Below are 25562 nucleotides of genomic sequence, written 5' to 3'. Positions count from 1 at the left end.
TGCCTTCCCTTCCAGTGGCGCTTTGCAATGAGTGACGAGTCCAGCACGAAAGCCAGTAAAGCGCCGCATATAAAACAAACAAAGAGTCTCTACACTCGGAGCATTAATATCACATTAGACAACCGTTTGCTCTGTAAAGATATAGCGGCGTAGCTCTCCCTCTGTGTGAGCGCTGTTATCAGAGCTTCTCCCTGCTTTGTTGACATAGCCAGGCCCGCCGCTGCGTGCTTTTAGGACATGTTGTTAGTGCACGTGAGCGTGCCCCGTTGGCTCGCAGCCAACTCCCCGCACTGCGCTCACACGACGGACACAGCTTGTGACGCCGTCACCTGACGGAGGCATGGCACCCACCCTCCAGTGGCCCACCCCTTAAGTGAACACTGCTCGCTCTGCGGGCACGGTTTGTCCGTGCTGTTAGCTGCGAGCCGCCGGCCATGTTGAGAGCCGTGTAGAGTCAATGGACATGCTTCGGATTTCGTATCGAGCAACATCACGGTTTACACAACAAGTTGCTGGAAAGTGACCAGAATGAAGCTCATCGCTTAAAGGGGAGTACTGTTAAAGGTGTGTGTGTGTGTGTGTTTGTGTGTGTGTGGCTCGCCCTGTTCTTCCCCGGCACTCTTTGTCACCTCAGAGACCCTCACGGATCGATAGCAGAAAGCGTTACACATAATCTGCTGTTTAATATGCTTGTCCTGAGCCTCGGGGTACAATTGGTCCCTTTAGTAAAAACCTGGCAGTTATAAAATCTATCAATCTGTGCTAAACAAGGACTGACCTGGAACATGAGTGGATGAATAATTGAGAAGAGGGGGAGGGTCTGGGTGCCACAGGCGCGCTACCCATAATTCCTCTCGATCTCCAAACCCTCTAAATTATCAACGCAGAAAGAAGAAGAAGAAAAAACACTCAGCAGCACGAGCGGCTTCTTATCATGTGACGCAACTTGACGAGTCCCCCGCGTGTGGAGCCGACGTTTGACATTCACTCTGATGTTTGCTGCTGTTTATTGGGAGCTATCAGAGGGTATTCAGATCAGCAGCTTCCTCACTGGTTATGATTCCCCTCCGTATTCCCTGTGTGCAGCCTCGTGAATAATGCATCTCTCTACTCGCAGGCAACTTCTGTGTCCACGAACAGCCGCCCTGTGACACCTCTAAAGAACGCTAGACGGAGAAACAAAAGAATACAACTAATGCCAGAGGAAGGGGCTGTTTTGCTCTCTGTACTCTGCTTTTACCAAAACTATGACATATGAAGTATTCTCCTTATTTGCAGGGGGGTAGTCCTTGTGCATTCAAACAAAACTACTTAAATAGTTAAGTTAAGTAAGTTAAGCATGTCACATGATGACGTACGTAGGTTGAAATAAGTCAACGCTGACTTTCGGTTTCACAAGCGGACGCAGACAGCGGGCCTCCAGGGTGAAAGTCCTGTGTTTGTCGCTCTTTAACATAATATAATTACTACGGCCACGAGAGGCAGCCCTGCAACTGAGCGTCACCTCATATATAAGATGATCTGGAAACGACACAGACGAGGTCATTGAAGGCCAATATGCTTAGCGGCCCACTGCGCTGCAGCGTGGGAAATGAAACATGGCTATTTTCTGGGGCAGAATTCAACAACGTTTGACATTCGGGCTCCAGGATCCTTCTTGTGGTAAAACAGTAATTACGGCATTTCTCCGGACCCCTGATGCCGGTCCACGCTGCCGGGACTGACCACGCTGCAGTATTTCACGAGTTGGGAGTGAGAGCACTAATGCATGCTCATCTCTATCAGCCCAATTAACACAGCAGCACCAGGCAGGGCACCAACCAGCAAAGCGAGAGCCAAACTGTAAGTCAGCTGGACACAGCCGAACTCTTGCAGTGGGCCGACCAAAACAAAAACACCTTTCAATCCTCTCCCTCCTCCTTTCAGTGGATTGCTGGCAGCCTGCCGCCTTGAAATAAGAGAGGCCCGAAAGTGCTGACCCGGCACTCTGTAGGTAAATGGCTATCTGTCCTGTCAGCCTTGTCTGTGGGAGCGACTGAGTGCACACACACAAACATAAACTCCTTTGCGGACACAACAGTGCTCAACACCGGGCCCCCTTGAGTATATGCTGTAGATTATTGAGACTGGCTGAGAGAAATATAACAGACTTCTTTTTTTTTTCTAAACCGCGTTTTCTCCGTGAGTGAAGGATCTGCATGACTAGTCTATCAATGTGTTAGGGCAGCACAACAGTCTTTTGACTCAAAAACGCGGTACCAGTTTGTCATGCCGTGTGAAGAAATATTGACTTATATATATATATAATATTGGCAGAAACAATGCAGCCAAACCATCAGAAAACACTCTCCTATTGGTCTTCGCGTCACATGACTTTAGCAGATTTTCCGGTAAGACGAGAACGAAATGGGAGACCACGGGTACGCACACAGCCCTCGTTACACAATAACCTGAATTTCATCACTACTTTGATAACATGAATGGGGAAACTCAACGCAGTATTGACGTTCGAGGAGTTCCAATCTGTTGACATTATAGCGCTCTGCAAAGCTCAAGTTTGACTTCAAAGACACAAACCCCCCCGAGGCCTCCAGGTGAATATGAGCAGACTGGAGCACTTCAAGTAGTTGTCAGAGGACGGCAATACTGAGTGCTTATATTGCGGAGCATCTCACTGTACCGTGGACCCTGTGTTAACCTACATATGACCAATGAGACTGAAACTTCTAACTCGAAAACGAAAATAGCATCCAAAAATAGGAGCCGGGGTATAAGAGGCTGCGAGTATCGTGTTACTATGACAACAAACAAAAACACTGTATGTACAATTGTGGTTATTCATTTAATATTTTGTACTCGTGTTGCAGGCTCCTTCCTCATTAGATCAGAGGTCAGTTAAAGCTCCAATGACCAAAACGAAATGTTTTATGAATAAATCTGTGAGAGATAGTCTCTGCTTGCATTCCTTTAATTTCATGTGTTTTTATGTTCCATCTTTAATTTTTAATGCTTCAGAGTAAATGTAATTTGCCAGGCTGAACACACCGTCCTCTTTGTTTACCTTTTGTTTAGCTATTAATTGTGGTTAATTCCCTCGGGTCTGCAGCAATGCGGACTTACGGGAAGGGTTCATCAAAGGCTCAAAATGATTCTGTGAGTCCATAAGTGTGGAGACTGGGATTGGGCCAGGGTGTGTAATGCATCCTGGTACATGTAGGCACGTCCGGCAAGGCTTTGCAAGCAAGAGAGCTCAGCTCTGTCAGTCAATATAGCAAGCACTGAGGAAATGCATTGCTTCGACTAACTACATTGTCTAATTAGCACTGACATCCACATAAAAGATGGCAAGTATTCCCTTTACGGTGCTCAATGACTGAAATCAATTGAAATAACCCTCAACTCGTGTCTTAAAGTACAGTAAACACATTTTCCACAATAATTTAAGTTTTGAAGACACTGAAGCTCAGTTGCCAACATTTCAATAGGGATCTAAAACAGCTACTAATGTTCTTCTCTTTCGGTTGCCTCTGAGGGGACACAGAACTTTGGAGCAAAATGTATGCGCTTAACAGATAATGGCCTCCTCGGGTACATATGGATAATTTGTTCGAGTATGTAGTAGCACAGTCGTTCAGTTGCCCTTTTTATTAGCAAATGGCATTTACACACCCGGCGGACACCTGAAGAATCTAAATCCAGTATTCATGCTCCCTCAAGCTCTTTTTTGGTCTGCCAAATATAGCTGGTTCACTGCTAGTTGCCAAATTTCCCTGTCCACCGTGTTGTGCCAAGTACTTCCTCTTATGCAGCTTTCTATAACCTCGACAGCCATGGCGCCTCCAGAGCTACGATGCAGTTTTTCCTTGTTCTTTGATGGCGTCACGGGAAAACAGACTTTCACATCTTCAAGTGAGTTTCAGTGTGAAAAGAGGAGGATATTACATCTCCTTGCATCACTCCTGTCATCTTTGCGGTGTGGAAATTGTCAATCTTAGAATAAATATATGAACTATTTGGTTAGCTGTTAAGAAGGCCCTGCTGCTGTCTGGGAATTGGCCTGATCGTGCTGTCTCTCTGTGGGATTCCTCTGGCTGCCCTGACATCCTGCCACACCAAAAGGTATACATGTTTTTGTTAACTACTCCTGCCATTGCAGTTGGGTTATTGGCGATACATTTGGACTTCATCTGCCGGCACTGGAGAATGGCTGTTCTCTGCTCCTGAGAAGTCAAGGGGAGGTCAAATGCAGAGGACGAATTCGGCCACGAGGCTCAATAGTTAACTTTTTCCAACGAACATCCTCCAGCTCACTCTGACCTCAATAAACATTAATGATGTTTGACAATTTTGATGTAGTTTTAGATTTTGACCAGAAGCTCGCACACCCGTAATAACCTTGAAAACAGACGGTTGAACTGAGATTCTCTCAAATAAGTATGAGGGATGACACCTGTGATTGATGCGTCGTTATTAAAAAAAAGCCTTTTCTCTGAATCTGACATTGTTCTGCGCTCTGCTTCCTGCTCTCGACTCCCCGACCCGAGTCCGCTCCGCTGGGTAAACAACAGAGACGGCTAATAACCTGTCGCCCCGCTTTAAGCGATGATGTTCCCTCCGAGTCTGACAAAGATACCCTGAGTCATATCAACATGAGAATCGCGCGAGGTTGGAGGGTGACCGGAGTGCAGCTCTGCTAACGGAGTGCATGAAGTGGAGAGGGAGGGAGGGAGAAAGGGATGCTTGAGAGACAAGAGAGAAAAAAAGAAAAGTGTCTGAATGAAGTGTTCTCCAGACAAATGGAGTGCAACAGAGCAAGTGTCCCTTGGGCAATAGCTGTCCTTTTAGGAATAAATCTCCATTTTTGGTTTGTCTTACAATATTCAGTTTTCATTTGTGCGCTAGAGTCGGATATTGGCACAGATCTACTCATCATGAATTTAATATGATTTAACTCTTAAAGATTTGGTTGTATCAAATAAATACTGCATAAAACCCTAATACTGCATAAAGCAGTATTACCCAAGTATTTTTTTATACCTTAAGTAAGCAGGACTGTTGTTTTTTGTTTGAATGCAAAACAGCTTTAATTTACAATCCCTAAGATTTTTGATGCCACTTTTGCAGGAATTGCAGATGAGTTGTTGGCTTCCCACTTGTGATTTTTTTCCCGAATTCTTTCCATAGACGCCAAAATTGCTTTCATCAGTGGGCGACAGTTCCAGTCACCATTGCGTTACCTCCTTTGACAACAGATAGTGGCTTCACAGACTTTTATTTATAGGAAAGTCTGGGAAAGATTATTACTTTAAAATGCAAATTACAGGCTAGATTGCAAACGCATGAAAATAAATGAAATTGTGAAACAAAATGAGGCAATCAAGGAAAACTGTCAAGGGCTGGATGATACAGGAATTGCATGAAGACAATTGAATTTTTCCATTGGATTTTGGATTATTGCAGAAAATGAGCTCTGCGACAAACAAACTCTTATGATACACGTACAAAAATCTATTGCACTTACACTTAAGCCAACACCACTAAGTTCGGAAGTAGGAAGTAAGGTGGACTGTTGTAGGGGGTGATGGCATGCTGTAGTCTCACGTAGCCGCTTGTTAGCAACCGCCTTTTTTAACACACGTTAAAGCTGAAATTCTTTCCGCGTGGGGCATTTACCGACATGTCATAAGACAACACTTTAATATCTCTGAGGCTTGTGTTAACCACCTATCTTGATTTAGTTGACTTGAGTTCAAGACAAGTGCTCAAATGATGACTCATTTCCTGCACCACCATATGATTTGGTATCTTAAGGATTACCAAACGTCTTTAAGTTTAGACACATTATTTATGACCTTACAGTCAGTCTGACCCTCAAAACGTTACACTCTAATGGGTTTTTAATTGTGCGTGGGAAGATAATGTACATATTGTAGACAGGGAGTCTGTCAAGGTCTGTCAATTTCCGTTTCAGTCAGATTCTAAGAATTAGAGGTATGAGGTGCTGAAGTACGCATTGATTTTCAGGATTTTACACGTAATAATATTCCGAAAGTGATCGCAGCTCGATAGCACTCGCGACTCAAACTCACACGCTTTCAGTTTCACATTCAATTATTGAAACAGTTGAAAAGCTCACATGGTCAATTACTTGCACTACGGTTTCGAGAAATTAATTCAAAATCAATTATGTATTTTTTAATTTGCATGGTTATCAAATCTGAGAGCGGAGCTGTTTTACTTCTCCAAAAACTTGAAAGAAAAACATTTCTGGGTGAACAATAATCTCTGGCAGCGCACACACACACACACACACACACTGCGACTTTCTGAAAAACTTCTGAAGCAAGACATTCACAGATATAATTATATGAATTAGACGAGCGTCTCGTCCTTAATTCTGCACCGCTCAAAGGCAAAAACAGAACAAATCAGCACTAATGGAATTCTGCGATTCCCCTCGTTCACCAATCACATGAATGACAGCATCTAATGTACTTTCAATCTCCGCCGTACATTAAATATTCATGCAAACACAACAAAGCCACACTTGTCGAAAAAAAAGCGATAATCACCCCGACACATGAAATATGAAAAATGTGAAAGTGTAATAGGCATAAATTATGAACGTGGGCGTGATTTACAGGATGTAGGCGAGTCAACGCGGAGAGCTGGATAACTTGAGCTCACTCATCTGCCATGCTCCAGGCCACGTAGCTACAGTTGGGGGTTGATATCCGGTTTTGCCGGTCCGGTCCGGCGGTTTGATTTTTTTATGCAAACTGTCTGAACCGCCATTTGTCATTGTGACGCGTCCTTGAAAATCAAAAGGTTTGCTTACATCAGCAACCTGTGACATAATTGCTTTTGTTTGGAGGCCAACCCCCTCCGGAAGTTAACGTCGCACTGGTTCCCCTCGGCAAAAAGCCCTTTTGAAGTCTTAAAATAAAACAAGGAATATTTATCACGCTCACACGTTCTGTTAGAAGGACAACGAGTTCAAGACGAGCGCACAATACATGCCGATTGTGGTCTGAATAAATGTGCGTGTCTATTTCCATGTCGACAGTCCAGTCTGACGACACGATGAGACTATGAATCAGGGAGAACGTCCATCCTTTAAAAAAGTGGGACTCCCTGATGAAATCCTTTCCACCCAGCACCACTTACGGTGCACATGTACCGTGATTTCTCCGAGACACAAAGGAAGCTATACGAACACTAAACTGTGGTCCCGAAACATGATTTATTAAGACGCGCATGTGATGAATATGAATTATGAACGTGGTTGTCAGGCATTAGGTGCAAAGCAGGAAAGTGAAGTGCGTTTACCCACGCTTGTGCATTTGTTCCTATGTTAATGGTTCTGTCTGTTGCTGCGTTGGGGGGGGGGGGGGATGGAGGCGGATTGGAGGAGGAACTGCACAAAGTCTGCGGGTCCCCGAGTGCATTCACCCAGTTACAGCTTCGAGGAACATTCAATGAACGCGTCCGTCACGCGTTGTCAGGTTTTCTAAGAACATTAAAAAATAAGAGCCATAGAACATGATTACCCTCATGATGTCACTCTTAAAGGAATAGTACCACCATTTTGGGAAACACGACTATTCCTTTTTGAAAATGAGATGAGAACACAAATACTGTTCTGGGGTCGGTGTGCGTACGGTACATATATAATAATAATAATTATTATTATTATTATATATATATATATATATATATATGTATGGCTACAGACAGCAGACAGCTAACTTAGCACAAATTCTGGAAAGCTAGCTAGCCTGGCTCTGTTATAAATCGATCTAGCAGCATCTCTAACGCTCACTAAATCAAGTTGTATATTGTTTCTTGGGTCAACAGCCACAGATATCTGGACCTGTTTTCAAGTTTCCATCCAAATGCAGATTTTAAACAAAGATCTGCAAAAAAGAATGCTAATTAATGTGCGATTCATGTGTGTGAATACTGTAATGCATTGGTTTGCCAGTTTAATTGGCCCAAAGATAAATAATTATATTGAATCATTGTTTCTGTTCTTGTGTTATTTGTCCCATAATTCTTTTAATAACTTTTATTTAATTTTACAAAAAAAAGTAGAGTCATTTTCTCATTGACTTTCACACAATCAGATTTATTTTTGCAATCAGAGAAGTCGCCACCCGATGGCCATTAGAGAGAATGCAGGTGTAAGGCACTAACGCATTGGCAAGAAGCAGACTTCCCGAAATGTCAGGTCGTTCAGTGGTCCTGTGAAACACCTGCGACGCGCTTCAGTTTTCAATCCAGAGTTCGGGGCGACTAGGACGCCTCTGCCAGTGTTACGGCCGGCTGCCTGTGAACAGACAGCGTGGCTGCAGAGGTAAGACAGGCTTTTGAAAATAATCGGTGAAATTCACAGGCTGCCAGAGGCTACAATAAGGGTGGTGTCAAAAAGCGCTTTAAAAGCAAATGGCTACTTATGAGCAGCGACGATTCAGGTGCGGAGACAGAGTCAAGTGTGCTCTCGGGCTTAACAGTAAATGACCAGATGCACCGACTTGTCCGTCCTAAAACACGGACCAACAAGCAACAGTCTAGACTGCTTCTGTCAAGTGATCATACCTGATTTATTTATTCATTTATTACACAATTAAAGCAAGTGTGCAGATATGCTGTAAACAGCTGGCTGCTACCAAGAAACACGCATATATAATCCCAGCAGTGATGTGACACTCCCACATTTTGTTACACAACATGTGCAAATGCAAACCACTTTACACGGGAAACGTTTACAGTGAGAGCTTCCCACTCGCTGTTGAGGGAAATAAATAAGAGCGGAGACAATAACTTAAAGAATCCTATATCGTGGGTTTCACACTGCCACTCAGAACACATTTCCAACAATGGTCTTTTTTTTCATTTTGTAGAGGGTGAATAAAATTCAAGCAAAACTAGAAAAACAAACACACACACGACGAAGGTGAGTAAAAAAAAAAGGTTGCGGTTCATCTTGACTACTTTTAAAATATGAGCAGAGGAATTCTTAGAATGCTGTGATTTAATTTTGTTTCTCTCTTTACTGAATGTAGACACGCCGTTACTAAATGACACGCTTTCAGCATTTTGGAGGGCTTTTGCATTTCTAAAGGTTCTTAACATAGCCTTGAAATACATAACTGACACTGTGGGTGTAAAAGCTCGCCGTCGATTATTTTCCTGTAGTAAAGGAAGGCTCCGAAGGAAAAAATGACCATATTCTTACGGCCTTGACTTCTTCCAAGTGTCACATTTTTGTGGTGTTGTTGGTGGTGGACCTGAACTCCACATACCATGTCCACATTTTCCTGTATTACACCTCTAGCACAGAAAGTAGAGGACCCCTGTCCAACAATTCCCATATTTAATACAAACTCTGTCTTCTTTTGTCAACCCTGTGGATCAGTGAGAGAGAGTACTGTACACTTTTGGAGCTTAGTAAATATATATATATTCTCCAGGTCTGTATCAGATGTCTGATGTGTCAAGTCTCTTGGCATTCAAAATGTATTAAGATATTACCCATTTATTTACCCATCTTATGCCTCTCTTTTAACTTTTTGTCCAACGTTAAAGAAATGTTGATGACTCATCCCTTCATACAAGTATATATTTCTTTGGGACCTAAAGACTGGTGGTAATTTTGGAAGGCAAAGAAACTGTAATTAATACATGTATGTTCTTTAATGTTAAACGGTTGCTAAAAGGTGGCTGTGAGTCAAGAAACATATTGCATGCAAAGCTAGCTAATATAGTTAGCTGCTTCTTTTATTCCAGTGGCTATTTGTTGTCTTTGACGATACAATTTTGAAGTATATTCCGATACCACATAAAAGAGCATAGATTGTTCTGTGAAAATAAGCATTATGTGTGTTTTTCCAAACTGAGAATTGCAAATATAGACCTATTTCGATTATGTACACTAGCAAGGAAGCTAACCGATCCAGCTAGCTGTTTTGCTGTTCTAAGGGTCTAATATGTATTTATTTTTTTCTTTGACTGTAGAATTTTGAAACATTTTTCACATACGTTGTTAAAACGCTTACGTTAGACAGCGACAATAAGCATTTTGTGTTTCTGAACTGCCTACTGGGTTGTTTCTTTTAACAAGCTTTACTGAATTTAACCTGTTACAGCATCACAAAATGTACCGTTGCCAGTTAGTCACCTGCAGTGATCACAATATTGGCACTACATCTCAATCCTCAAACCAAGCTTGTGCATGTCGTTTTTGGCTTTCCCTTTAACCAAACTATTGTCTTTTTGCCCCGTCCAGACGCGGTGCGAGTTGTCCCATATGTCCCCTTTCAGCTCAACTGACCATTTCAACAGAGGAACAGCAGATCACAGGAGACTGGAACAGCCATTTCACCTTCTCAGCACATCAGAAAAAGAGAGAGGCAGCGGGCCCAGCTTCACTCCACTGTTTGTAAAGAGCCATTCATCTCCTTATTAGGATCAGTGCCGGGGCTGAAAGGAAGCTACAGGAGCTCTCTGTGCTATTGGTGTCAGTGTCAGAGGATTTGAAAAGATGCTCAACAAGGAACTCAGTGCTATTTGTTTCAGTATAGACAGAGACAGGCACAGAGGGCCTGAAAAAGCACATCAATGGCACTCTGGAACATTTTAAGAGTTGTCTTGTAAACTTTTTTCTTGTCAGAATCAGTCATTTTCCTTAGCACTATACTACTTCTAGTACTACAATGTGGACAACAGAGTGTGGTTTGCTAAATGGCGTCTGAAAGCCAACACCGGGCATCTGAATCTGCGACTGTGTTTGGCAGCGCTGCTGTGTGCTGTTGGCGCAGAAGTGTCTGGTGAGATTGCAGCATTGAAAAGGCCACCAGAGGGACGTCCATTATGAATTCTGAAAAAGCCTCTCATTATCGCTGCCAACATTAAAAAAAGAAAAAAGAGCAGAAGAGAGGAGAAAAATCGATGCATGACGGAGAATCCATGAATGATCAGCTACGTGAAACATGTAATGCCAGCCAACAAAAAAAAAGAAATAGAAATGCTCTGAAAACCGTGGAACAATTATAGAAAAGCCTTTTGGCTAAAAAGAAATAAAAACTAACAGCTGACTATCACAGCTGCTGGTGCCAAAACAACGAGTGGCTTCCGTTATTGAGGAGTGGCCTTAACAACTGCAGGTGGGGAGGAGAAGTGAGAGTGTTGTTGCCCGCGCGATAACAACACGTGTGCGATCAAAAAGCAAGCACACATCTAGTCTATGGCAGGAGTGTGCCGCCCCGATAACACAAACAACATCACGATTTCCTCTACAAACCAGTGCTGCGTGCTCAAAAGCTTAACTTTGGGAATTTGCAGTAAAAAACATATACTGGCTTCAGTGTTGACGCGCTCCCAAAACAAGGCCAGCTAATGTCGCCGTTTTACGATTTCACAAAACCTTTAAAGAAGCTTGCTGCAGAAGAGTATACGCGCACGCTCTGATTGTAAATCAACAACCATATTAATGAGTTGGGAGGATGCTTATTGGCACGTCGAGGAACAAGGCAGTACAGAGGAAGAGCAGAGCACACAGCTCATGCAAGTGTGAAGGACGTGCACAAGGCCGAGCAAAAACGAAACAAAAAGTTTGACTTGCTGGTGCATCATTAAAAACAAGTAGCTCATAATTGCTAAAGTTAGACCAAAATGAATCACCACATCATCCAAATGTGTTGCTTTTCTGATATGAATGCCTTCACAGGACACAGTGATGTAAAGAAGAAGAAATCCGATAAACAATATGTTCCATATCCCATACCTTCTCTTTTTCCCTTTAAGCACCCACTGCTGCCGCCTTCAAAAAGTCACTGTTGCATGCAGTGTGCATTCGATTGGGACATATGTCGATGTAACATCGCACCTTCAACCCCTGGCTCATGCATCTGCTGCTCAGAGGATCGTGGGTCAGAATAGCCAGAAAAAGCATTCCGCCTAATGCAACCTCATATAATACATCCAGTTTCTTTTGGCGTAATTCAAACATGAGTTTATGGTCTCAATCGCTAGTTTCAAGTCTTCTTCAACACGGCATGATGTTTATTTAGTAAATCAGGGTCCCATGTGATTGACAGGTGCCCCCGGTCTAGGGGTTGTTTTAACTTGACAGTTTATTGTAACATTTCAGTCTTCTTCAGCGCTCGGTTGCACTTAGCTCCACCCTCTCGTGTCGTGGTTCCAAAGAGACAAGATGGTGACGGCCAAGAACCAAGATGGCCAACATGTTGAAGTCAAGGCTTTAAAAGTAAATGGCAGTCCACAAACCAATGGGTGACGTCACAGTGACTACGCCCACTTCTTACATGCAGTCAATTGGTGAGAACAACAGCCTCTCTAAATAACTGTGCACGTCCCTCTGTGCAGTAGTACCAGATTGTGATGACTGTAACTCTACGTGAGGAGCGTATTCTTCTGATCCTTTCTTCTTTAGAAAGTGCTTGAGAAAGGTAATCTGTCCCAGTAAAAAATACTATCTATTTCTTTTCTGTTATGGTTACCTTACAATCCAGCTGAAAGAAATGTTCACGGTGGCAAGCCCTGAGTATTGACGGAGTTTCCGCCATTGAATTTCAAAAAGCCTTTTCTAATCCATCTAATATTCCACCTGCATATCACGGCGACCAAATTACATCCAACTGGCGCCTAATGGATTAGTCCATCGGCCCAAATTAAATCACAGACAATCCTGGCAATTGACTCAGCAATTTAGCCATTTGCTGAGTTTGGGATTTACATGTTAAATTATGGAAAAAGATCATCTTCAATCTAATACTGATAATCATTAGCTGCAGCCCTGGAATAGGTCTGAATAAGTACATGACATCCTAGGACTGCCTTGAAGTTACAGTGTGATACATCCCATAGGTGTACTTTATTAACCGTCTCCAGCCGTTTTCAAGCCGTGCCACGAAGAGAGAGAAAGAGAGAGGTCGGGGGGCCAGCGGTCGGGGGGCCAGCGGTCGGGGGGCCAGCAGTCGGGGGACCAGCAGCGGTGGCTGTGACAAACAGTTCATGGAGGCGATTTAAAGTACTTTAAAACCCACGGCGCATCAAAAGTCAGACTCCCTTCTCTGAGACATAACTGAAACCTCCCATGGATATTGTATTGTATCTGATGTCTAGCTCAAACAGAAGTCCAGAGATCCCTTCAGAAATCATAGAAAAACTTTTTTTTAAAGACACTCGAAGAGTGCACAGCACCGGCCTTTAAAAGTGTGTATCAGCATTGCATGACAATTGGGCAACTTTCTTTGTTTACTTGTGATCCTGCTGATGAACAGACAATCAATCTGACAAACAAAGCCTCCCCCCCCCCCCCCACAAAAAAAAGAAATCCCTGTTAAACATTAAAGAAAACTCCTTGTTACTTACTACAGCGTTACAGCAAACCAGTGACAGTTGACTTTACTTCCACACGTACAATGCAAACAGGAACTGCTAATGGCTAATTGGGCACAAAAGGTGGGTAACGGTTGTCTCGATTCTATCTGAGGGTGTCAGACTTTTAAAAAACCCTCCATGTCTACAGTTATGGTGTAAATGTATACCCACTTTTCCATTAAAGGCCTCCCAAAAAGGAACCTTTAAACTTTGATGGTGGTCAACAATATGGCAACACACACCGCATATACAGAAGATATTTTCACAGATGATCTCATAATAAAAGAGGCTGTTGGAAGGAGTGCGCACACAACTTGTGTGTGTTTTTCCCACGTCCTCCAGATTGTCTACGTGTGTGTGCAGCACAGTTGATACTTACACTGGTTTGCAAACACACCAACAAACAAGTTTGTGCAACAAACCAAAGGGCACGAACCACACGACAACAACAACAAAAAACACACACACACACACACACACAGGACGTGCATCGCAGGCACCCGCGAGTTATTACTGAGAACTGCAAAACACGCATGGCAGGTGTGAGCGCACTAAAGTGTGGCGGGCCGTGCACAGGAACTGCCTCCCGACCTGTCTGACCGGTTTAAGAGCCGCACAACAGGGGCGGAGCCTCGTGATCTGCTCCTCCACGGAGTACTGCAGCGGACCGAGCACATTTCTCACACCCAACACTCTGGACGGACGTTTTAATTAGCAGCGTAACGCGGTTACGAGGTCAAAGTGTACCCGGCATTCCTCGGCGGAGCGGCATATCTCGTTAGCCAGAAGTTTTCTTTAATCACAGTCCAGTTACCACGGGACCATCGTCCTCGGGAGATAAACCGTAACACCTCATCACGTTGCAAAAAATTATTTGTGCAAATCAACTATGCATTTTCCTCAGCAGCTGTAAGCATGGCATTGTTGTGAATTTTTACTTCTGTTGTGGGGGTGGTGGTGGGGGTGGTGGGGGAGGTCTACTCTAATCCTTCCTAATCCTCTTTTTAGATCTTGTTTCATTCATTTTTAAATACTTTGCTCTACAATCGACCTCGACGCAGGCAATCACACACCCTAATCATCGGGGGAAATGAACGTCTCCACAGCGGAATTAACCTTCCTCCACAACTGTTGAATGCGTGAGGCTCCAATTAATGATTGCCAATGCGACGTGGCCCAAAACACAACAATGGCCGTCGGCTTTGTTTGTTGGACGGGGCCAACGGAGCTGGAGAAAAGCCTTTCCTGCGGCACACCACCAAGAAAGCAGAATAACCAGCCCCAAAAAGAAAAGAAGGGGCTGTTCTCTCTTTCCCTCATCAACATTGGCTGAGATATGAATTTTGCTGTTGGGAGGCAAAAGAAAAAAGAAAAGAAGACCATTGTGGGTATCTTTGCAACAGATCAAAGCCCGACAACAACACGATGAGTCCCATCCTTTAGAGGCGAAGGGGATTTGTTCAAAGAAGGCGGTGGTCGAGAGGGAGCGAGGGAGATGAGTGTAGGTATGCAAAGGAAGGGGGGGATGGAGAATCTGCTGACTCACTGTAATCATCAGGCTGAGGCGAGCGGAGCTGAGCTGCTGCTGCTCAGGCTAAAGCTCTCTGCCTCCCCTTCAGAAGGGCAAAGCAATGCTTCCCATCAACCGCGAGGAGCTACATGACTGAAGGTGGGAAAGGAAAATGGTGAAAGAAAACTGCCTCCTGGCATGACATAGCGTCTCTATTCTCTTATTATATCCGACTGGCGACAGAATGATGCAATCTGAGGAAGGCATCGAATCCCCCCACACCCCACCCCAACCCTCGCAGAGCTGTGTGAGTGAAAACCAAAGCGGAATATAAAGCCCAATCAGGCAGGCAGCAACATTGCTGCAACAGGCTTGTGAAGAGGGCCCTTCGACGGAGGGAGGATGGGGCCGAACACCCCGTTAAAGACCGCGAAACGTGGTGATGTTCAGGGTCATAACAATGTTCGGACAGGAAGTCCTGCGTCCGGATGCTGCTTCATTTTACTATCATCAATACTTTTGATTCAGCTGCTGCAATGTCGCGTTATCCTCTTTTAATTATTCCAAACAAAGCTGAGAAGAAAAATCCTTTTCAAAAAGCGTTTAAAACAGAGTCTAATATTAGGCCTCATTGGGTAAACGAAACGAGCACAAAGCTGCAGTGCACTTTACCACTGTAGGACCCGTCTTTATAGTTTTGTAAAGCCTTAATTCCCACTGGACAAAAGAAAAAACCCAATAAACATCTGGCTTTTGCCTTTAAGCGGAAAGGTTACAATCGGCATTCATTTCAAATGACTCAGCAGTCGTCACGGGTGTTTATTGGCTCCTGCTCTGATGAGCAGATGCTAAAAATCAACAGGGATTTAGGTAATTATTCTAATTAATGAACAAAACATACAATCAGTATCAAACTCTTGTGAAAGCCACCAGACTCCAGTCAGATAACAGCTCTTTTTACCTCGCTGATCATCGAAGCGCACTTCATACCAACTCGACAGAAACTAAATGAAACTCATTAAAATTGTCTTCGATAGTCTTTCCACTGTTACAAAAATCACCAACTCTTTGTTTGATAGTTTGAAAGAGACATAATAAGTAAAAAAGTAAAGGCATACTTGTCTACTGGCAATGGGAAAGGATTCCATCACCTAGTTTTAGCAGGTATGCGCTAATTGCGGTGAGAAAAGGGTATAACAGTAAATCTGACCTCATAATCAAATGCTGTCTTCCAAAATATGCACGCAATGTGGATAATGCAGACTGCCATTATTCATTAAAAAATAAAAACAATATAGAGAGGCAATGACGCGATAAATGGTTGTTAAAATAAATATAAATAGTATGAAATGGGGGTTGTTTTACTGACAATCCTAAGGATGAAAACTTGGGGGTTGAAATTAGGTTACGGTCCAGGTTGTGGTTAGATGTTAGTTGTGATGACACAGTTAGGGTTAGGAACTAGGCAATGCATGCATGTCAATAAGCAAGTACCTCACAAGTATAGAAGTACAAGCGCATGTGTGTGTGTGTGTCCAGTGGATTATGAGACAATGGGCCAATTGGCATGTAAAAGCCCCCCTCCTACAAAAATTGCAAGACACACTGACTTAATAGTTGTTAGCCTCTGTTTGTAGTCATGTTGTGTCTCTTTGTAGTTCCTTTGTGTCACTTTCTGGAAATATTTAGTTTTTACTTTTATTTATTTTGTCTCTTTGTAATCATTCTGTTTCTCTTTGTAGTTGCTTTGTGTCTCTTTGTAGTCATTCTGTGTCTCTTTGTGGTCTTTCTGTGTCACTTTGTAGTTAATTTGTGTCTCTTTGTAGTCATTCTGTGTCACTTTGTAGTTAATTTGTGTCTCTTTGTAGTCATTCTGTGTCACTTTGTAGTTAATTTGTGTCTCTTTGTAGTCATTCTGTGTCACTTTGTAGTTAATTTGTGTCTCTTTGTAGTCATTCTGTGTCACTTTGTAGTTGCTTTGTGTCTCTTTGTAGTCTTTATGTGTCTCTTTGTAGACATGCTTTGTCTCTTTGTGGTTATCTGTTTTGCGTCTCTTTGGAGTTGTGATCTCTTTATGTCTCCTTGCAGTCGAATGTTTACTTGTGGTCCCTTTTGAGTCTCTTCCTGGTACTTCCAAAGAACAGTCAGCTGGGCCAAAAGCAATGACAAGTGCAGGATACACACACACACACACACACACACTGCTGCTGCATGCTGTGGCGTCATTGTTGGTAACATCAGGGTGACCCCAAACCCACACACACACACACACACACAATTATGCTGCTCTCCATGTGCCTGGAGCACTAGCATAAACAAAAGAAACCATGACTCAGGTAAAATGGCCACCTCTTCCTCTATGATACAGTTTCATACACAGGAGCCACTTAACGGATCTCTGTTTTCCCACGGAGGAGTCGATAAGATTGTGGCCGAGTTAACTTGTGAGGAATGACTTGTCTCCGATGAGACACGGAGGGGAGGAGGGCTGCCGCTGCCTCCGCCTCGCTGGATGCCTCATACATGCTCGTTTTGAATTGCAAATGGTGGTAGGGAGCATGCCGGGCCGCGAAATCCCAGCAGAACCCTCGGGCATCTGAACTCACGCACAAACACAAACATGTGCACACTAGTCGCAAGAGTACATTTCTTTCAGTCGGCTTCACTTCTACGTGCCTGAACGCTGTGTGAGCGCAGCGGTGAGCAAACGGTGGAGATAACCGGCGCTGGGATGAGGTAATGTCTCCCTGGCAGCACGGAGGGCAAGGGTAGTGGGGGGGGGGGGGGGGGGGTGTCAGGAGTCTGGCTGGTAGAGTGACCATGCAGGGCTGACACAGCAGGCGCAAGTGGTGTGTCCGATAGTGACACGGACACCGCTTGACAGCAGGTCTGCCGGGCTGAGGCCGGCGAGGCCTGGAGGGGAAGCGTGACAACGGTGCTGGGCCCAACTACGCAGAGGGGCTGCGGAGGACCAGCCCGGACCAGCCCGGACCAGCCCAGACCAGCCCAGACCAGCCCGGACCAGCCCGGACCAGCCCGGTCCAGCATGAACGACACAGCGAGAAACCTTAGAGTCGATCGGAAGAGCGTTTGAGGGCAACACTTCACAGAACTTTCCTGGCATTGGGATTGGCGATTGCAACTCGGCTTGGGGGTCGTCAAACTGTGGAAATGACTCTACGCAATCAATATAAATATATTTGGGGTGGGATGGGATGGGGGTGGGCGCTACAACCTTTGAGTCCATCGCCGAAGGTAAAGTCCAACCCCTGCATATATCACTGCTGAAAGCATTCCTCGTCCCAAAGATTTGAGGCTATTTCCATACAGGGGACCTGCCCCAGCATGCAGGCACACAAAAAACACACACAGAGCAGAGCGTCGTCCCCCCCACACAGCCTGAACGACTCCACGGTGTTCTGGGGCCGACGGTGCACCATCTACATGTCACCGGAAAAAGGATCACGCCCCTTGAGTACCTGCCATGCACCATGAGAAGTGAAAAAAAAAGGAGCCAAAATCTATGAAAACCACATGTTTGTTGTACTTAGTGTGGGCAAACCAGAGAGGCTGTTGACAAGAGAGGGCGTGACAATGGCAACATTGACTGTGTGTGCGTGTAGGCGTGTGCGTGTGTGTGTGTGCGTGTGTGTGTGTGTGTGTGTGTGTGTGTGTGTGTGTGTGTCTGCGCGCACGCATCTGTCAAGTGTCGCTGTTGCGTAATGAACGGTGGGTGCGTTTAAGGGCGATATAGCAGATCCAGTTTGTCCAGAGAGGCTGATGAGGCACAAACGGCACAACTTTTCTTTTTCTTTTTTCAAAAAATGAAAATAAGGTGTAGAGCGTCACGTGACTGTTCAGAGCCTCGGTCGGTTTGTCAACACTGACTGGGCCAGTACAGGCGCACAAAACGACGCAACTTGCCTCCGCTGCTCCATTGCCACAATGTTATTCAACCAGGCGAGCAAGCGGGCAAAGTCCAGTCCATGCGCGGTGTAAAAATGAAGAGCCGCAGCTGGAAATAAATGCTTTTTAAAAAAAAATATTAATATTTCTTCCTTCCAGCAGCTAATTGCAACAAACAAACAAAAAGGAGAGAGAATACAGCAGAGCAGCGTCACCATTGAAGGGTAGAGAGAGAGAAAAAACACGACATTCAACAAATCGTTAAACACAACCAAACATACCCTCCTGTCAGATCCAAAGGAGGACCATGGATGGTGGTGCGCACCGGCGGAGGTCAATCCTGCTCCCGTCGCCGCTCCGTGTTTATTGTCCGGTTACGGGGAGGGGGGAGGGGGGGGGAAAGGGAGTGTGTCGGTGTCTTGTGCCGGCGAAAAAGCCTAATGAGAGAAGGAGAGGGAGGAGAGGGAGGAGGACGAGAGGAAGAGGGAGGGACGCTGTCAGATGCAGTGAGGGGGGGGGGGGGGGGGGGGGGGAGTGAAGGAGGGAGGGAGGGAGGGAGGGAGAGAGCAGTGACAACACTGCCGCGCGCGCGCGTAGCAGCGTGTGTCCGGGGAGGGTAGGAGGGGGGGGGGGGGGGGGGGGGATGCGTAAAGCCAAACGACGCGAGAAATAAAATAATATAAATAATAAATTACATGTACAAAAAAGTCCCTCTCTGTCAACAAGTACTCCAATCGCAACAAACACGCGGAAACACGCCGACAGAGATGACACAACAACACATTGTTTATGACGTCATGGGCTTAGACACACACCATGTAAGTGTATTTGTAGGCTATTGTTCATTTTTTCGGCGTTTCCCTTTCTTGCTTGGTATGAAATTATTTGAGCGAAAGCACCACATCAGAGGGGCTTTGCTGTTATTTCTCGCGGTGTCCTCACGATCCCTTTTGATTTCATCACCGACTCCCTCACCTTTGCATACAGAGTTTAAAGGATTTCTCTCTTTTTTTCTCTGTCGGCACAAAGGGGAGCGCGTCCTGTTGTGAACCTAAATAAATAAAGAATGGCAACTCGCCCGTGAAAAGCGGTAATAGGGAGGTATCAGTTTCCCCCATTGTGCGTGGTAAATGAGCAATGTTTTATTTTGAAAGGCACGCTGTGTTTGATGTAATTAAACCAATGATCAGGGGGTTGCTGTTGCTGATTTGATTAATCACAGTCAGACCGTGACAAACGCGCAGCCTGCTATAGCTTACAGTAACACACAGAAAGGCCCATTTACAAAACATACAAGGTCGCCACAAGCCTATTAACAACACTGTAATTACCCTACTGTAAAACCATATAATTGTATTTGTCTATCTTAGTGCCATTATGGCTGGTTTAACAACCAAAGGGCAACTGTCCTGGGTCGCCACTACACCAGGCTTAATGTGTGTCAGCTGGTTTGTGCTCACTGAAAATATGTCTGGGAATAAATGTACCAATAAACCAAGATATCACGTGGCATCTCCATTGATTCAGCATTGCAACGCTAGGACACATAGACAGCTTTAAAAAATAAAATAAAAATAAAAAACAAAAGGATCAAAACTGATGCTGCTGAACCACAGATATTGTTGTTGTTGTCAAACCCCTGTTTTGTGCTTTGCATATTCATAAATGTGTGTCTGAAGCAAGTACAAGATAACATTTTCATGTCAACATCACTGACCACATGACTGGGGTGACAAATTATCTCTATGTAAGGTTTACTGTTTTACTTTACCAATTCGGACACTGTTTCCCGCAGCAGCAAACATTCATTTTCATTGAAAAAAGCTCTGAAGAGACAGATATTAGTAGTGCGGGCCGAGCTGCTTATTTATGCCACCGGGGGGTCCCCAAGCAGGTTGATTTAATCTCTTTATAACTTCAGACGTAAAGATGGGTGGCACATTGAAGGGAAAGCAAACAGTGTCTTAGTGCGCAACTTCCAGTGGCTTCCATATATGTCGCAGCAGCCTCCCAATTACAGCTGCATAGTCATAGTGTTCAGCTGGCCGTCGTATATGATTCACATCTTCATACTCCTCGAACCCATTCAAGCTCTCTTGCTCTGAAGCATATCTGCGTCACATGCCTGTCCGCATAAAAGGCTTTTCCTCTTTTCTTACTTTCAGTCCAACTGTGTATTTATTTTTTCTTTCCAGGGTCTGACCTTTAAGACTCTTCCACCAACAGAGCGGTACATGAAACGGTGTCTACGAAGGCCATGGAAGTGTCTCTGCCATTTGGTAAAGAGAGAAAATCCCACAATTCAGATCTCAGCATGAAAGCATACCGCATGATTTTCTTCGTGTGCCAAACAGTTTGACACCGCTGTTATAAATAGCATCTCTGCCTCAAGAACATACAAGCAAGGATGCAAAGGCTGTGCATGTTTTTTTGTGGCTATGTTCCTGTTTTGTTGGATCAGTATGCACAATGCTATTTATGAGATGACAAAAAAGAAACGTATTTACCGATTGATTTGAAGCTCTTCTTATGACACATTTAAGCGTGTTTGAATTGAGGATGGACAAATCAATTATAACTACTGTAAAGCCAGTCTGTTTAATAATGAAGCATCTCCATCACTTGCAGAACACTGGAAGCACTGCGGACAGCAAAAACAGCTGAAACAACCCAAAAAAACACCCTTTAGTCACACATCAACTACCATTTATATCCATCTCCCTTAGCACAGCTCCAGGGCAGCTCGGGCCGGTGCTCCCCAAAATTAGAGCTGACAGACCGTCTCATAGAAGATCCTTCTGACGGGCTTTTAGAATTCTACCAGCGTTTGCGGTTAGCTGCAGGTTGCCGTTCGAAGACATCAATTACTCAGAGTGAAGCCGAGGCGATGCCTCTTGTTTTTTTTTTCCTGGGATATGCGGCAGCAGCTTATGTTTTTTTTTTAAAAATAGGACGGGACATCATAATTATTTAATTCGCATCCTCTTCCCTTCTCACCGGCACAGTTTTCTATCCCAGCACGCACTGGGTGGAAAGTAGAGAACGCACAAGTAATTAGTCCACCACATTACAAACACAAAGAGACAGATGCTCGCACTCACACTGATGGGCACTGGAGAGTCTTCAGTCTGACTTTTGTTGTTCAGTCAACTCTAAATTAACATTAAAGGACGGACAATGTAAAAGAGCGTACATGACAAGTCGCCAAGGGGTTGCGTTAAAAACATACATTTTCTTTATGGTATCAGGGGCTGTGTTATAGGATAGAACGTGTTAGTTTCTAAAACTTCAGTAGTACGCTTTAGATTTTGAATTTGAAATGAGCCATTGCAGAGCCATCACATTGTCCAGCCAGCATTCCAGATAAGGCCACAACTATAGCTTGGTTAGCTGCGATCTTGTTGAGATTGAGAAATACAGAAACTACCATACAGCATAATAAAGCAGACCTGATCAGTTTGAGCTTAAATGTTTTATCTTCAAAAGTAGTGAGAAAATGTGAGAAATGTGGCTGCATAATGACATAATGACTCAAAACACAAAGGTAGAGACTAGTTGGTCAGTGGTTTAGTTAGCGGCCTACGTAGGTAGCATTAGTAGCCTTGTTGAAGGTGCTACTAGCTAACGGTGCAAGCAATGGCAACAGAGCTAACAGTGCTTACCCGAGGGGAACCAGAGAGGAACCAGAGAGGAACCAGAGGGTGGGCGCTACACTTCCGTGATGAGCTGTAACCGCCGAATGATGGCAGTGCAGAGCGGTGGCCGTAAGCTAACCAGTGGGGCACACTCAAGTGGCGCTAACAAAGCTCTGAATGTCATATAGAGAACATTTAAGCTCAGGCTTAAAAGCTAAATAAGTTTCTGTCTACTGTGTATTTTTCTAGGAGTTGACTCTAGTTGGTTGGTTAAAAATAACTTTTACATTGTTGCTTCTTTAAGCTGTCGGGAGATAACTAGCTTAGTTTGACAGCAGTTGTTGAGCTCGCTAGTAGGGAGTTTGTTTTACTTGTGAAAGGGCGGTGACGAGAAAAAACATCAATGAATTGGAGATGAAAATAAAATAAAAATCAACTAAGCATTAACATTTACACGTTGGTCAATATGGACATGCTACACATTGTTAGATCGGTTAGATATTCCACGATTCAATCGTTCAGTATAATATATTCAAATACATAGTGAACAAGAGGGACGGGAGAAATAAAGGTGGTAACTCCCTGCCTCATGAAGTCAGAAATAACTCTCTCCTCAGTCTTTCCTTTCTGTTTATTGATGCTATTTGATCAAGCCAGTATAAAATCAAATAAGATAAAACAAAAAAATCAAATAAGATAAAACAAAAATGGATACGCTTTCAAAATTCTCATGAGGTGACCTTTTCTTCCCCCCCGAAGGCACATTTTATTTGCTTTTCATCACATATCCACACAAGGAATCGGGAATCACATCTGGGTCCTTCCTGCTGTTCACCTATGAGCCACCATGCCTCCCGAGAATGAAATCAGCTCTGCAGCGTATCAACGCCACTGGAACGGTAACGATTTAGTTACACAATACCCATTAAAGAGCTGTTCCCGTTTAGCGCTTAGTCCACATGTTCATGTAAGGGAGTCACATCCATTACAAATGCCCACCCTCCCGTCCCCCCCTCACCCCACATGTGACAAACTGTGGCGTGAAATGATAAAGTGGGCCCCGTCCAAATGATTTACTGTGTTTTTGAAAAGAATCAGAGGAGAGCTGGAGCATCCTGTCCCTTCCCTTGTCCGCTATCTGTTGGCCAGGACGCGGCTATTTCCTTCTCTCCGCTTGCTCCATGACCTTTTTCCCACGCCGGGGGAAAGTGCTGTGTCTAGAACGCCAGCATCAAAAGGTCACGTTTCAAGCGCAGTCCTTCTCGGATGGAAGTGAATGATGAAAAGTTATTAACGGGGTCCAAGTTTCGACAAATTGTTGAGAAATATTTGCTTTTGCGCTCGTCCGGGCTCGAAGGGATTCAAATATCCGACCGAAGAAGGTGGCACACATACTTTGACAAAATGATTGATGGTATCGCATTAAGACAAATTAGATTTCTTTTAGCCCTTCAAAGGAAGCCCTTGACTGATAAGAAAGACAACACCGCACTGCAGATCCTTTGTATTTCATAGATAATACAAAAACGACCTTCGAGACATTTTTAAAGAGAACATTTTGAAATTCAGTGTAATTGTTGAGGAAATGATCACTTAACCTTGGCACGGTTTGTCAAACCATGGGAGCAGTGGAGTTTTCCATCTTTTATCATTTAACCAGACACCACTGAGATGTGATGATGCTCTTTTTGTTCTTTAAGGGTCTAAGCTCGCTGCATTTCTATTCTGTGGCCTCGCCCGACACGTATCTGTGCAGCATCGGGGGTCAGAGGGGAACCCGCCTGTCACGCTCCGCTAAGCATGCGTCCCTGGAAAGGTTTCGCTGATGGCTGAAGGCGCCTTCGCAGCTGCACAGGAAACCAGCCGTGGCATCCTGAACCCGGTGGCCCCTGCCTACATGTGTTCATCATAACAATAAGAACAACAGCCCGCGTTGACACTGACGGCAGCAACATCTTCGCTCTCCGGGGACATCGTGAGACACCGAAAAAATAAATTAAAAGAATATTCACAATATGTCAGAGGTAGAGGATAGTTAGAAAGAAACGTAGGCCGACCAAAAAACAGTAGTAAAAACTGTATGTCAAGTTGGGTTTTTGTCCTTTCTCCATGTTTGTTTTGTGACTTCCTGTTTTATTTTGGAAATTATTCCTCTCGTTTCAGGTTCCTTGCCCTTCCTCATGTGTCACCAGTCTGATTGTCTTCCCTGATTCCTGATTGTGTCCACCTGTTTCCCCACTTGCCTCATGTGTACTTATAGTCTGCGTCTCCCCTTGTCCTGTGCCATTGTGTCTGATCCTTTCGTCCTGCACACACGCCTTATGTCATGGTCAAGTCCAGGTCTCAGTTTTGTCTAGGCCGAACCTAGTTATAGATTATTATTTTCTCCTTCCCTCGCTGAGAGAGGGTATTTCTAGGCTTCCTGTTTTGTTTAGCATTTTCTCGTTCATCCCGAGTTATTTGTTTCCAGGATTTTTCCCTGTGATCTTTTGTGGAAAATAAATGATTGTTAGGAAAACCTCTACTCTGCGTCCGAGTCCTCCTCAACAGTTCCCGCTCCGTGACATGTTACATTTTAGTCCAACATCATATATATGATATATATAGGCTACAATTATATACTTATATACACACATATATATATTTATATGTACACATATTTCTAAATAAATGTATATAAATATATATATATATATATATATATATATATATATATGTATATATGTATATATACACACACAATACAACATCCTACAAGAACAAAGATTCTGTATCATGAACAATAATGTGCCCACTTTACACTGAGAAACCATCTATATGCATGAGTAACTCCTAACTTGTGTAGTGTCGACCCTGGGTGTGCTGAGTGGCTAATGGATAAAATAAGTGGCCCTCAAATGTAGCTCCATCTCCAATAAGTGTGCAAACGCGCGCGCACACACACATAATAGAAAAACGTATGGTCGAATTTCTGCTGCACAAACGTTCAAATGACCTGCATGTCCTTTCCGAGTGCTTCTGCTCCCCTGCGTTAGCTTCCACGGAGACTCCTATCAAGAACTCAGCTGTAATGATGTTTGTAATAAATGTCATACTCATCCTCAGAT

At 44.0% G+C, this 25562-nt stretch overlaps 1 protein-coding gene across 5 annotated transcripts in view; it reads right to left on the bottom strand.

The window, feature by feature from the left end:
• The window catches only part of LOC117731192 (band 4.1-like protein 1), a 65178-nt gene extending 45892 nt beyond the window's left edge, over positions 1 to 19286 (bottom strand). For 3 of the 5 annotated variants that reach the window (XM_034533371.1, XM_034533372.1, XM_034533374.1), the window contains exon 1: positions 19102 to 19286. The gene's annotated coding sequence lies outside the window, so the exon portion shown is untranslated. The remainder of the gene's footprint in view (positions 1 to 19101) is intronic. The other 2 variants (XM_034533376.1, XM_034533375.1) reach the window with 2 other exon arrangements.
• Positions 19287 to 25562: the final 6276 nt, after the last annotated feature.

Source organism: Cyclopterus lumpus, chromosome 5, assembly GCF_009769545.1.
Source record: "Cyclopterus lumpus isolate fCycLum1 chromosome 5, fCycLum1.pri, whole genome shotgun sequence".
Classification (NCBI taxonomy): Eukaryota; Metazoa; Chordata; class Actinopteri; order Perciformes; family Cyclopteridae; genus Cyclopterus; species Cyclopterus lumpus.
The sequence above is the reverse complement of the archived record's forward strand: the minus strand, read 5'-3'. Positions and strand labels throughout refer to the sequence as shown.